This window comes from Pleurodeles waltl, chromosome 4_1 (genome assembly GCF_031143425.1).
Source record: "Pleurodeles waltl isolate 20211129_DDA chromosome 4_1, aPleWal1.hap1.20221129, whole genome shotgun sequence".
Classification (NCBI taxonomy): Eukaryota; Metazoa; Chordata; class Amphibia; order Caudata; family Salamandridae; genus Pleurodeles; species Pleurodeles waltl.
The window spans coordinates 41,271,987-41,283,263 of NC_090442.1; the positions used below are offsets into that span (position 1 = coordinate 41,271,987).

Sequence of the window (11,277 nt, forward strand, 5' to 3'; positions counted from 1 at the left end):
ATTTGCATTATTCCTGGAGAAAATCATAGAGCTTCTACCCATGCATAGTTTCTGCTTTCTGCACGCACACACTCCCTGCACTGAATCTACCCACAGTTCTGTTCAGAATGATTGTGCCATGTCATATTGTTGTATACGTATTGCATATCCGTGGCATTTATGAAGAGGTACTTTGGTATGGCAGAAAGACAGAAAAGTAGCAATGCTGAAGGCATAACGTGACTGATTGTGCTGTTTGCATTGGGCTTTCTTAATGAGTGAGAGTGAAAGGAGTATTGTAAGAGTATGTTTCCAGTTTGTATGTAAAGATAAGTTGGGTGCTGTGAGAAAAAGACTCAACCATGAAGGGACTCGAACCCTCAATCTTCTGATCCGAAGTCAGACGCCTTATCCATTAGGCCACATGGTCACTGACTGCAATATGTTTGGGTGTTTAGGGTTAGGTGGTATGAATGGATGTGGAACATATCAATTACAGGTGCGCAGGACAGGATCCCATACCGTTCTTCATCTTCTTTCCATCAAAGGAGTTTTTTCAAACAATATCTAGATAATTTCCAAAGTTTCATATCTTATGCTGTGCTTTTTTGGCGTTAATCCTCCTTTCTTCTTTTATTGAATACTCTGTTTTATGCTGCAATGGTATTTTTGGATTATTTGAAAAGAGAATGAAACTGCTTTGACAGTAGTTCAGACTTCCCATTTCTTGACTTGCTAATTTGCTCCCTGAATTAGCTCATACAAGTGACATGAAAGGGCCTTGACCCAAGCACGTACCTGAAAGCCTGTCACCACCTCTAGAAATAAAATTCACAGCAGCTCAAAACATTCATTTTGAAAGAGAATATTTCAAGTGAGTCCAAGTTTAATTTCAATAAAGAAAGTTGTATAAAATGACACGCTGCACATTTGGGTAACCAGCATGACTCTTTTCAGTGAAGAAGTGGAATGGTTCTGTTGCAATATACTATCACCCTGGCAAGCTGCTACGAGGAAGAGTAAACAATATGATTAGGTTTCAGCAAAAATGTATTAGTTCAGGGTGTGCACCTCAGATAGACTTAAACTTACACACCCTGGTCTGTGAGAGTAGTGCCCTATCCATTGCGGCATTGAGGGTAATCTGCAAGACAGAGTTCCAAAATCATCCTTTCATCTCAGTTCATGGCCACATACAGTATTTCTGCAGTCATTCATTTCACTTTTCTGTCTTTAATTAAACTGACCATTTTAAACCTCAGGCACCCACCACTTCAATCTTTCTGTTTTTGTGCTATCATAGGGCCTTGGAACTTTTGGCAAGTGGACAGGAGCAGTCAGAGAACCACATCACAATACATACTCCTTTGCCTGATACCTTTCACAACAAACTGCTCTTGGAAAAAGACGTTAACCGGTCCTTGCTCTCAGACAGACACAGAAAGCCTATCACCACCTCTACGAACATATTTCAATCAAATCAATATATATCATTCAACAATTATGCCTCTGTATCAATAAAACTACAACTCGAGACAGAAAGGAATTAAAAAATCAATCTGCCCATTTGAATAACCAGCAGAGTTTTAAGGACGTACAAATTGGAATGTGACAATTTCAGAGTTCCTCATTCATAAGAAGTCTGTGAGATAGTATCTCAGAAAGATCTCACGTTTATAGCAAAAATGGTTGTAAGGGTGATTTTTACCACACAATTACAACTAGGTGCCTCAATCTGCAAGAGACCAGTCCTTGACAGATTACACAACTGGGGCAACAGCAAAGGCAGCCATTGTGTCAATCCTTTATGATTCTTCTCTAGTACTATACTTTTTCTGAGCGACAATTTGCATTATTCCTGGAGAAAATCATAGAGCTTCTACCCATGCATAGTTTCTGCTTTCTGCACGCACACACTCCCTGCACTGAATCTACCCACAGTTCTGTTCAGAATGATTGTGCCATGTCATATTGTTGTATACGTATTGCATATCTGTGGCATTTATGAAGAGGTACTTTGGTATGGCAGAAAGACAGAAAAGTAGCAATGCTGATGGCATAACGTGACTGATTGTGCAGTTTGCATTGGGCTTTCCTAATGAGTGAGAGTGAAAGGAGTATTGTAAGAGTGTGTTTCCAGTTTGTATGTGAAGATAAGTTGGGTGCTGTGAGAAAAAGACTCAACCATGAAGGGAGTAGAACCCTCAATGTTCTGATCCGAAGTCAGACGCCTTATCCATTAGGCCACATGGTCACTGACTGCAATATGTTTGGGTGTTTAGGGTTAGGTGGTATGAATGGATGTGGAACATATCAATTACAGGTGCGCAGGACAGGATCCCATACCGTTCTTCATCTTCTTTCCATCAAAGGAGTTTTTTCAAACAATATCTAGATAATTTCCAAAGTTTCATATCTTATGCTGTGCTTTTTTGGCGTTAATCCTCCTTTCTTCTTTTATTGAATACTCTGTTTTATCGTGCAATGGTATTTTTGGATTATTTGAAAAGAGAATGAAACTGCTTTGACAGTAGTTCAGACTTCCCATTTCTTGACTTGCTAATTTGCTCCCTGAATTAGCTTATACAAGTGACATGAACAGGGCCTTGACCTAAGCACGTACCTGAAAGCCTGTCACCACCTCTAGAAATAAAATTCACAGCAGCTCAAAACATTCATTTTGAAAGAGAATATTTCAAGTGAGTCCAAGTTTAATTTCAATAAAGAAAGTTGTATAAAATGACACGCTGCACATTTGGGTAACCAGCATGACTCTTTTCAGTGAAGAAGTGGAATGGTTCTGTTGCAATATACTATCACCCTGGAAAGCTGCTACGAGGAAGAGTAAACAATATGATTAGGTTTCAGCAAAAATGTATTAGTTCAGGGTGTGCACTGATAGAGCGTTCCTTCCTAATAAATTACCTGTATTTGGACGCTCTTGGGTCGATGAATCTTTTGACCAAGTGGGGCTCTCTTCATCCGAGATTAATCAATTTAATCAAATCAATAATCAATAACGAACATAAGCAATGCCCTGATCAACATAACACTTCACAATTAATCCAGAAAACATTTCGGCGAACCATGACCTTTCGGCCATGAATAACCACACCAGTTTATTCAAAGTTAATGAATTTATTTCCCTATATTAACAAAGCTAGCACAATATAAATGTGTCTCAACACCAAATGATAGATGTAAATGAACATTAATAGCTGTCCATAACGGCGAAAAAGATGCAATCTATGCAGCATTTGAATAACAATGCATTCGATAATAGCAACGCAAACCACTAAAACTATAATCTGTAATGAGCTAATTGCATACATTAGTCAGCATAACAAGGTCTCAAATTGCATCGTGCAACAAATGAATCCTCATCTAACCTCAAATTAGCATCTGCATGTGGGACTTCATGCAAAAACAATTTAGCAACATTGATTTGGAAAACTCCTAACTAGGGCTCTTATCAAAAATCAGCAGTTGGTTACCAAAAAAAGAAACACAATGCAATTGTACATTTTCCTTTCATATTTACCAAATTCAATCAGCATTCAAGGAAGTCTTCGTCTCACAGGTACCGGTTTCCGATCAGCATGGGATGGGACAAAGGGGCGGGGTGGACGGGGCAATTGCCTCACAGCGGCAAGATAAAAGGACAAAACTACTACTTTATGCAAAGGGACAGATCAAAGTTAAAGTCTCTAGGGCGAGAATTTCTTAAAGTCTCTTTCTCTCGATTAGAGAAAGCATCAAAGTCTCATTCAAAATGGCGTCGAACATCAATTGGCATCGTAGAAGATGGCAAAATGACGAGGTCGGTAAGATGGGCCATAATGGCTGCAATGTCCTGCAAATGGCGGGTAATGGCTAATGGGCAATAATGTCCTCCATGGGTGCAGTGGGTAATGGCCAAAGGCTGATGGCTAAAAATGGCAATGGCTGCTTTCTTCTTGTGCACCAGGTTTAAATAAACAACAGTTCAAATCCAGTAGGGTCTTCCATTGGAGGGTTCATAGGTTGGCTTCAAATTGTCCAATCAAAAACAACAATTCACAAGCTTCTACCTAGGCATACATTATCCTTGGAGTCGGGAACGTAAGTTGCAACATATTTTACCAATTAACTCACTTTCAGAGCTTCCATTGTCTGCACCTGCAGATTGACCTTGGAGCAAAGAAGAAGATGCCAGGCTGGCACGAAACCTTAAAGATAAGCATGTGAACCGATCTCACTGGAAAAGTACAGCTTCAAGCAGGAATACACGTTTATTAGCACATTAGAAAAACACGAGCATCTAAACCGTGAGACAAGGCAACTAGGCCGAAGCCTCCACTGAAGTTATGCTAAGTTAAAACATTTCAAACAAGCAAATCATGGCACACGTTTACGGTTATGTCAGATTAGTACAATTCTAATACATCACGTTATATAAAGCACGCTTATAAATGTTGGCGAACTACTCTGAAGGCACATTTGTCCCCGTACAATCTTTATTAGTTCGGTTAAAGTCACACTTGATTATTGCAGCACTACGTTTATGCGCTAATAAATGTAAAACCTTCATTTCTGCGTCATCAATCCCTCCTCTGATGACTATTTGTCATCACACAAAACTATTCCCACAAATTTTATTCCATTAAAATTCTGTCAGTTCTCTTTGCCTTTTAGTTCCCCTTGTTCTTGCCTTGTATTCTTCTGCCATTCTTTTCATCATTTTATCTTCCTTCCTTCTCTTAATTCTTGCCTTGATCATTAGTATTCCCCTCTTTATTCCCCAAATCCCTAAGATGCAAATTAGTACTATTAGTATTCCCTGTATTATTTTTAGTAATATTCCATTCCAAATGCCACCAAGCCAATTTCCCACTGAAGCAACTCCCTTTCCAACCTTCTCCCAAACTCCTGGTTCTTTCAATTCCTTCAAGTCTGCACTCTCTTTTGTTAGATTTGCAAGCATTGTTTTAATCTTCACACTGTTGTCTGGTATATACGTGCAACAGTGACACGCACCAAGCATTTTGCAAACGCCACCATCCTTTGCTAAAAGAATGTCTAAGGCAAGCCTGTTTTGAAGAGTCATAGCTCTTTCTGCTGCAAGTTCAGCATCCATCAGGATTATAGCACCTGAAAACTTTGTCAACATGTTATCCACTATAGTAGACAACTTTCTTATTTTGATGGAATTCAACACAACTCCCAATGAAGGAATCATGGCTCCAAATATATCTCCTACCACAGCAGCTGCGGTCTCTCTTTTCTGGATACGATGAGATCCAGACGTCTTTGGAATCACCGATAGGTCATCCAGTTGATAAACCTTTGGGAACACTATACCCAAATAACATCTCCCCCACCATCCCTTTGGAAGACGATAATAGGCATTATGCCCACAAATGTAATATACACCAGGTATGACAGGGTCAAGTCCGTTCAGCATGAATGTCCATTTGGCCTTAAAGATAAACGTATGTTTACATTCACTTGCTCCCACGAAAATGTTATCATAATAAGATTCACCACGATATATACAAAATTTCCCTACATGCCAAGCGTCTAAAGCTATTCTCCCTTGTGTTTTTATTGCGGCAAAAGCATAATTATCTACTGAAGTCCTCTTACTTAGCTCTTTTTCTAATTTCGCATTCATTTGTGCCCTTCTATCATCTGTGCGATCTAAAAAGCTTATTTCTACTGCAGAGAGCGAGCAGGTAAGGTTTTCCCTATGAGCGTGAGCTGTTTCAAAAGGTTGCATTGGCTCGAAAAATTCCCTCATTATTTTAGCATCCCAATCTTTAGCAATCTGGCTTAGTTGCGTTATTATAGGAACATATGCAAAGGTAACATCATAATTTGAATAAAAATACTGTATGTTAGTTTGACCATAAAATCTAGAAGTTACTAAACTACATGTAATCTCATATGTAAGAGGCATGTGGTGATAAGTCACCCCTTCCGTTACCGATGTCGGTATCTGTGTACACACATAACAATCTTTCGCATCCATAGTCTCAACATATTCTGTTAGTAGGCGATAGAAAACATTATACGAAAGTTCCTTCTTATCATGCAAGTGTCTCTCATCTAATTCTAGTCTTTTCAATGCGGTTAATTCAGTGACAGTAACAGGAGCAGAAGTAGAAGCATCAATTTTCTCATTCTCACCCTTACCACGCGTTGCAAGCACTATTGCCATTATTATTAGTACACATGCGGTTATCAAGCCTATACACGCATATTTACAATATTTCACTCTACTGTTTTGTGTAGCCATGATCTGTATAGAATCAGAGAGCTAGAAGCACTTATAAAGAAACGATTTAGCAATTAGTTACAAAGCTGAACGAGCGCAATGTTCACACAGTTTTCTTCAGGAGCCCAGTCACTTATCGGTTAGCAGCATTTGTCTCAATTCGGCAATAACTCAGTCTTTTATCAGTTAGCAACGTTGTCTCAAATCGGGTTTAAGAGTCAATCAGGTTATCAAAGTCTTATCAAGTTAGCAAATGTCTCATCCGGTTTAGCAATGTCTCAGTTGGTTGTATCACGTTAGATTATAGCAAGCTATGTCATTTATCACCCTTTCAATCAACAGTGTCCATAAAACTTTTCTTTTCTATTGGTATCTCTTCTTCTTCGTTCTCGAGGCTAAGAGATACAAATTCGTCGGTCCAATCGTCATTGACTACATATGCCCATTCTGGAACGGAATATCTCCTGTTTGGTATCCTTTTCCTTTTCAATTTTGCATCTCTCTTCGATTCTGCCTCACTGGTACTTTCCTCTTTGGCCAAGTGTTTTTCTTCACTTGATGTTGGTACCACGACAGACACTTCCTTTCTTTTCTCTTTCACTCTTGGCCTTTCACTGTCGTTCAACGTTTCTCCAGTTCTTAGTTTTACTGGTGATACACTTGGTCTTCTCTTTGCACTGTGTCCACTTGATGGACCTGCGATCTCTTCTGTGGAAGTTTGAACAGCTTCGTTCTGTTCTGCCTTGTCCCCTCCTTCTGGGGAGTCAATCAGGTTTTTCTTTTCTTTTTCTGTACCGTCTGCTTCTGGGAAAGCCCTCCTCTGATCAGGCTCTCCTGCTTCTTCACCTCTTTCGAGCCCTTTGTCACCGTTACTTTCTCCAGGCTCTTTGTTACCTTCAGCTGCTTCAGGCTCTTTGTTACCTTCAGCTGCTTCAGGCTCTTTGCTACCCTCAGCTGCTTCAGGCTCTTTGTCACCCTCAGCTGCTTCAGGCTCTTTGTCACCTTCAGCTGCTTCGTCGCTGTCTGAGGTTTCTCCTTGGTCTTCCCCAAGTGAATCGGCTGTTTCGTCCTCAGAGAATATTTCTCTCTCTTTTATTTCTGCCTGTTCGCTTCTAGTTCTGTTTTGCTCTGTCTCAGCGCTCGGCACTTTGTTATCAGTTACTGGCAGTTTCAGCGCTTCAACTTCCTCATCTGTGGGACACAACACCTTCTTTGTATGACTGGCGTGAATCCAGTTGGGAACTCCAACACACTTCACAGCAGTAGTGGTCGTCAGGATCACTTGGAAAGGGCCTTTCCAACGGGGTTCCAGACACGACTTCCTCACGTGCTTCTTTATCACGACCCAGTCACCTGCTTTCAGTGTGTGTCCTGGACCTTGGATCGGTGACAAGGTGGTTGCTTCCACCTGGTGAGAGAAAGAGCGAACCACGTCAGCCAGACCTTTGCAGTAGTCTAACACCATATCAATTGTAATATTCAAAAGCGCGTTTGCAGGAACTGCAGGAAGTCTCATGGCCCTGCCCATGAGAATTTCGTGCGGGGACAATCCAGTCTTTCTGTCAGGGGTGTTTCTCATTGACATTAACATCAAAGGCAATGCGTCAGGCCATTTCAAATTTGTCGATGCACATATTTTCGCCATTCTTGATTTCAGTGTACCATTCATCTGCTCCACCAGTCCTGAGGCCTCAGGGCGATAGCTACAATGCAGTTTTTGCTCAATGTTCAGCGCTGCGCAAAGTAACTTTATCACCTCGTTATTGAAGTGACTTCCTCTATCTGATTCTAAAGAGATCGGGAATCCGAAACGTGGTATCAACTCCCTCAACAATAGTTTTGCAACTGTAAGGCTGTCATTTCTACGTGTGGGGTATGCTTCAATCCAGTGACTAAAAATGCACACAATCACCAACACATACTTCAGACCTCCATGCACAGGCATCTCAATAAAGTCCATCTGCATTCTGCTGAACGGGCCTCCCGCCCTGCCAATGTGGCTCACGTTCACAACCGTTCCCTTTCCTGGGTTCATCTGCTGACAAATGACACAACGATGGCAAACTGCTTCTGCAACTTGACGGAATCTGGGGTTAAACCAATCAGTTTTGAACAATCTTATCATGGCATCTCTCCCTAGGTGAGCCTGCCCATGATAGAACCGCGCTAGCTGCGATAAGAGACTATTTGGTAAAACAAATTTTCCCTCATTTGAAACCCATAACTCATCTGGTCTCCTTGTGCATTGTGACTTAATCCAGGAAACTCTTTCATCCTCCCTGACGCTATTCTGTAATGCTTTTAGTTCATCCATTGTATCTACGACCTTCAAGGCAAATGCTTCAGCTGGTTCGAGTTCTGGTTCACTTATCAAATTCCATTAATCCCTGAGCAATACACAGTTCAAGGCACAAAATCTTGCGACTTGATCCGCATATGCATTTCCCAGGGAAACATAGTCCTGTCCTTTTGTATGAGCACTACACTTTACCACTGCAATTTCGGCTGGCATCTGAATGGCATGTAACAATTCCCTTATTCTCTCCCCGTTTTTCACTGGGGACCCTGAAGAGGTCAGGAAACCTCTCTGTGACCATAGTTGCCCAAAGTCGTGCACAATTCCAAACCCGTACTGACTATCAGTGTAAATGGTAACCTTCATCAATGTAGACAGTTGGCATGCTCTTGTAAGTGCTACAAGCTCTGCTACTTGTGCGGAATAGACTCCTTGAAGCCAGGATGCTTCCAAGACACCTGTTACAGTACATACAGCATATCCTGCTTTCAAAATTCCCAATGCATCTCTTAAACATGACCCATCAACAAAAACAATTTGGTCATTTTCATCAAGCTTAGTATCCTTAATGTCAGGTCGGGGTTTTGTGCAAAATTCAGTCACCTGAAGGCAGTCATGCTCGACGTCTTCAGCGTTCTCAATTTCAGCATTTTCACCGGGAAGCAAGGTTGCTGGATTCAACGTAGTGCACCTTTTCAGCTGCACATTCGGTGAGCCCAGAATTATTGTTTCATACCTTGTGAGTCTTGCTCCAGTCATGTGTTGCGTTCGGGAGCGGGTCAAAAGTATCTCAACTGAGTGAGGGACCATGACTGTTAATGGGTGTCCCATCACTATTCCTTCACTCTGAGTGAGGCTGATACCAACTGCTGCTACAGCGCGCAAACACCCTGGCAGTGCTGCTGCGACCGGTTCCAAAGTAGCTGAAAAATACGCTACTGGTCTGTTTATGCCACCATGGGCTTGGGTCAAGACAGACAAAGAACATGCATCACGTTCATGACAAAACAATGTGAAAGGCTTTGTGTAATCAGGCATACCTAAAGCTGGAGCCCTGCACATGCATTCTTTCAATTTAATAAAAGCATCCATCTCATCTCCTTTCAGCTCAATTTCATCCAAGGCATCCTTCTGGGTCAGTTTCAGTAAAGGCTTTGCTAGAGTTGAAAAGTTGGGAATCCACTGGCGACAGTAGCTCACCATCCCCCAAAACTTCCTCACCTCCCTCCTCGTCTTTGGTGGACTCATTTGAAGTACACTTGTTATTCTTTCCTTCATTATTCTCCGTGACCCTTTCTCTATTTGATGACCCAAGTATTTTACTTTCTTCTGACAGAACTGCAACTTTGAAGGAGACACCTTGTGTCCATTCCTTCCCAAATAGTTCAGTAGAGCAATGGTGTCGGCTGTGCAGCCACTTTCTGTCTTAGATGCAATCAGTAAGTCATCGATGTACTGTACTAGGGTTGACTCGAATGGCAATTCTAACGCTTCCAAGTCTTTCTTTAGAATCTGATTGAAAATTGACGGTGACTCCGAAAACCCTTGAGGAATTCGACACCAACTGTAAACTCTGTCTAAGAATTTGAAACAAAAGAGAAATTGGCTGTCCTCATGAAGAGGCACCGAAAAGAATGCTTGTGACAAGTCAATGACTGAGAACCACTCGGCATCGCAAGGGACTTGAAACATTATCACAGCTGGATTCGGTACTACAGGGCAGCATTTAATTATGATGTCATTTATTTTCCTCAAGTCCTGCACTATTCGGACCTTTCCACTCGGCTTTATTAGTCCCATGATTGGTGAATTACATGGACTGCTTAACACTTCTTTCAGTACTCCCTGTTTTACAAACTCGTCAATGAGTTGGGCGACTTTCATGAGGGTGTCTTGTGCCATGTGGTATTGTGGGGTCTGGGGAAAAGTTACATTGGGTTTTACGGTCACTTTCACTGGTTCCACTCCTTTCATCAATCCCACCTCTTTTCCTGTCATATCCCACACTTCCTTTCCGACTGTTTCCCGTAATTCAGCTGGAATATCTTCTTCAGTTATCATCAGAAAAAGGTTAATCAGAGGATATTCTTCATCGACAGTTTCCATCTCATCCCCCTCTACACTCTCCTCTTCTTCCCCATCACTGCTCGTCTGAATTCTAATTCCATCGTTCGAACACATAATCGAACATCCCAATTTGCACAATAGGTCTCTCCCTAACAGTGCTATCGGGCTTGAGTCACATACCACAAATTTACGTGACCCTTGATAGTTACCAATTCTGACTGGTACTGGATCTGTGATTCGGTTCGTCAGGTGCCTGTTTGCTACTCCCACTACTTGAACTGTTCTCCCTGAGAGTGGCAAATTTGGTACTTCAATGCTCCTAACAGTTGAACGTGTGGCTCCTGTGTCAACCAAGAATGAAACACTATGACCCATAACTCTTCCCTCCACATATGGACCCTTTTGATCAACTTCCAAGGATGCTGCAAGCACACAATTTCCTTCCTCATCTGAACTTTCACTCTCCCATACATTGTTTATTCCATTCTCACTGTGTAATGGGAACTGTTGTACGGTGCCATTTGTATTCATCACCTGACCCGAGACCTGTGGAGGAACCATCACTTGCTGCTGACTCACTGGTGCCAAAGGTATTTGCATTTGCTGATTAGGTACCATGGGAAACTGCTGTTGCATTGGCTGCATTTGCGTCATCTGCATACGGGGCATCTGCATCTGC

The 11,277-nt window shown here is 41.7% G+C and overlaps 1 non-coding gene across 1 annotated transcript; it reads right to left on the reverse strand.

Annotated features, from left to right (window-relative positions):
- Positions 1–336: 336 nt before the first annotated feature.
- TRNAR-UCG (transfer RNA arginine (anticodon UCG)) lies at positions 337–409 on the reverse strand. Its single transcript has one exon. It is a non-coding gene; the product is annotated as a tRNA-Arg (tRNA).
- Positions 410–11,277: the final 10,868 nt, after the last annotated feature.